General features: G+C 43.9%; 1 non-coding gene across 1 annotated transcript; it reads left to right on the top strand.

The window, feature by feature from the left end:
• Window positions 1-3,591: 3,591 nt before the first annotated feature.
• LOC130942930 (small nucleolar RNA R71) lies at window positions 3,592-3,699 on the top strand. Its single transcript, XR_009071475.1, has one exon. It is a non-coding gene; the product is annotated as a small nucleolar RNA R71 (small nucleolar RNA).
• Window positions 3,700-3,909: the final 210 nt, after the last annotated feature.

The raw sequence follows: 3,909 nt of genomic DNA, 5'->3' as shown, positions 1-3,909 counted from the left end.
TCTCTAATTTTATGGAGGAGAATGGAGTGTTCTTGGTGCTCCACCCTTAGTTGTCCCATGTTGGAACTTAGTTCTCCTAGGGAGGTGTTTACTTGCTCCCAATAGTCTTGTGGAGGAAAGTGCATCCCTTGAGGCATCTCAGGGATCTCTTGATGAGAGGGGTCTCTTGTGTACTCCATCCTTTTTTTGGTGATGGGCTTGTCCTCATCAATGGGGGTATCTCCTTCTATGTCAACTCCAACTGAATAACAGAGGTGACAAATGAGATGAGGAAAGGCTAGCCTTGCCAAGGTGGAAGACTTGTCCGCCACTTTATAGAGTTCTTGGGCTATAACCTCATGAACTTCCACTTCTTCTCCAATCATGATGCTATGAATCATGATGGCTCGGTCTAGAGTAACTTCGGACCGGTTGCTAGTGGGAATGATTGAGCGTTGAATGAACTCTAACCATCCTCTAGCCATGGGCTTGAGGTCATGCCTTCTCAATTGAACCGGCTTGCCTCTTGAATCTCTCTTCCATTGTGCGCCCTCTTCACATATAACTGTGAGGACTTGGTCCAACCTTTGATCAAAGTTGACCCTTCTAGTGTAAGGATGTTCATCTCCTTGTATCATGGGCAAGTTGAATGCTAACCTTACATTTTCCGGACTAAAATCCAAGTATTTCCCCCTGAACCATAGTAAGATAACTCTTTGGATCCGGGTTCACACTTTGATCATGGTTCTTGGTGATCCATGCATTAGCATAGAACTCTTGAACCATCAAGATTCCGACTTGTTGAATGGGGTTGGTAAGTACTTCCCAACCTCTTCTTCGGATCTCATGGCGGATCTCCGGATATTCACCCTTTTTGAGTGAAAAGGGGACCTCGGGGATCACTTTTTTCAAGGCCACAACTTCATAGAAGTGGTCTTGATGCACCCTTGAGATGAATCTATCCATCTCCCATGACTCGGAGGTGGAAGCTTTTGCCTTCCCTTTCCTCTTTCTAGAGGTTTCTCCGGCCTTGGATGCCATAAATGGTTATGGAAAACGAAAAAGCAACGCTTTTACCACACCAAACTTAAAAGGTTTGCTCGTCCTCGAGCAAAAGAAGAAAGAAGAGAGTAGAAGAAGAAGAAATGAGGGAGAAAGGGGTGGCTTTTGTATTCGGCCAAAGAAGGGGAGAAGTGGTGTTTAGGTTGTGTGAAAATGAAGGAGTGAAGAAAGGTATTTATAGGAGAGAGGGGAGAAGGTTGTTCGGCCATTATGGGTGGGTTTGGGAGGGAAAGTGGTTTAAATTTGAAGGGTGAGGTTGGTGGGGTTTTATGAAGGATGGATGTGAGTGGTGAAGAGAAAGATGGGATTTGATAGGTGAAGGGTTTTTGGGAAAGAGGTATTGAGGTGATTGGTGAATGGGGGAAGAAGAGAGAGGGTGGTGGTGGGGTAGGTGGGGGTCCTGTGGGGTCCACAGATCCTGTGGTGTCAAGGAAAAGTCATCCCTGCACCAAATGTTGCTCAAAATCACGTTTTGAGCCATTTCTGGCGTTAAACGCCGGGCTGGTGCCCATTCCTGGCGTTTAACGCCAGGTTCTTGCCCTTTTCTGGTGTTTAACGCCAGTCTGGTGCCCCTTTCTGGCGTTAAACGCCCAGAATGGTGCCAGACTGGGCGTTAAACGCCCAACTGCTAGCCTCACTGGCGTTTAAACGCCAGTGAATTCTTCCTCCAGGGTGTGCTGTTTTTCTTCCTGTTTTTCATTCTGTTTTTGCTTTTTCAATGGATTTTGTGACTTCTTATGATCATCAACCTACAAAAAACATAAAATAACAAAAGAAAATATATAAAATATAATCATTGGGTTGCCTCCTAACAAGCGCTTCTTTAATGTCAATAGCTTGACAGACGGCTCTTATGGAGCCTCATAGATACTCAGAGCAATGTGGGAACCTCCCAACACCAAACTTAGAGTTTGAATGTGGGGGTTCAACACCAAACTTAGAGTTTGGTTGTGGCCTCCCAACACCAAACTTAGAGTTTGACTGTGGGGGCTCTGTTTGACTCTGAATTGAGAGAAGCTCTTCAAGCTTCCTCTCCATGGTGATAGAGGGATATCCTTGAGCCTTAAACACAAAGGATTCTTCATTCACTTGAATGATTAGTTCACCTCTATCAACATCAATCACAGCCTTTGCTGTGGCTAGGAAGGGTCTGCCAAGGATGATGGATTCATCCATGCACTTCCCAGTCTCTAGGACTATGAAATCAGTAGGGATGTAATGGTCTTCAACTTTTACCAAAACATTCTCTACAAGTCCATGAGCTTGTTTTCTTGAGTTGTCTGCCATCTCCAATGAGATTCTTGCAGCTTGTACCTCAAAGATCCCTAGCTTCTCCATTACAGAGAGAGGCATGAGGTTCACACTTGACCCTAAGTCACACAGGGCCTTCTTGAAGGTCATGGTGCCTATGGTACAAGGTATTGAAAACTTCCCAGGATCTTGTCTCTTTTGAGGTAATTTCTGCCTAGACAAGTCATCCAGTTCTTTGGTGAGCAAGGGAGGTTCATCTTCCCAAGTCTCATTTCCAAATAACTTGTCATTTAGCTTCATGATTGCTCCAAGATATTTAGCAACTTGCTCGTCAGTGACATACTCATCCTCTTCAGAGGAAGAATACTCATCAGAGCTCATGAAAGGCAGAAGTAAGTCCAATGGAATCTCTATGGTCTCATTTTGAGCCTCAGATTCCCATGGTTCCTCATTGGGGAACTCAGAGGAGGTTGGTGCACGCCCATTGAGGTCTTCCTCAGTGGCGTCCACCTCCTCTCTTTTTTCTCCATATTCGGCCATGGTTATGGCTTTGCACTCTCCTTTTGGATTTTCTTCTGTATTACTTGGGAGAGTACTAGGAGGGAGTTCAGTAATTTTCTTGCTCAGCTGACCCACTTGTCCTTCCAAATTTCTGATGGAGGACCTTGTTTCATTCATGAAACTTTGAGTGGTTTTGATTAGATCAGAGACCATTGTTGCTAAGTCAGAGGTATTCTGCTTAGAACTCTCTGTCTGTTGCTGAGAAGATGATGGAAAAGGCTTGTTATTGCTAAACCTGTTTCTTCCACCATTATTGTTATTGAAACCTTGTTGAGGTCTCTCTTGATTCTTCCATGAGAAATTTGGATGATTTCTCCATGAAGAGTTATAGGTGTTTCCATAGGGCTCTCCTAGGTAATTCACCTCTTCCATTGAAGGGTTCTCAGGATCATAAGCTTCTTCTTCAGATGAAGCTTCCTTAGTACTGCTTGGTGCATTTTGCATTCCAGACAGATTTTGAGAAATCAAATTGACTTGTTGAGTCAATATCTTGTTCTGAGCCAAAATGGCATTCAGAGTATCAATCTCAAGAAATCCTTTCTTCTGATTTGTCCCATTGTTCACAGGATTCCTTTCAGAAGTGTACATGAATTGGTTATTTGCAACCATTTCAATTAGCTCTTGAGCCTCTGCAGGCGTCTTCTTCAGATGAAGAGATCCTCCAGCAGAGCTATCCAAAGACATCTTGGATAGTTCAGAGAGACCATAATAGAAAATACCTATGATGCTCCATTCAGAAAGCATGTCAGAAGGACATTTTCTGATTAACTGTTTGTATCTTTCCCAAGCTTCATAGAGGGATTCTCCATCCTTCTGTCTGAAGGTTTGGACTTCCACTCTAAGCTTACTCCATTTTTGAGGTGGAAAGAACTTTGCCAAGAAGGCATTGACTAGCTTTTCCCAAGAGTCCAGGCTGTCTTTAGGTTGTGAGTCCAACCATATTCTAGCTCTGTCTCTTACAGCAAAAGGGAATAGCATCAGTCTGTAGACCTCAGGGTCAACCCCATTAGTCTTGACTGTGTCACAGATTTGCAAGAACTCAGCTAAAAACTGATG

The sequence above is a fragment of the Arachis stenosperma genome, chromosome 7, assembly GCF_014773155.1.
Source record: "Arachis stenosperma cultivar V10309 chromosome 7, arast.V10309.gnm1.PFL2, whole genome shotgun sequence".
Lineage (NCBI taxonomy): Eukaryota > Viridiplantae > Streptophyta > Magnoliopsida > Fabales > Fabaceae > Arachis > Arachis stenosperma.
This window is presented reverse-complemented; position numbering and strand designations above follow the sequence as displayed.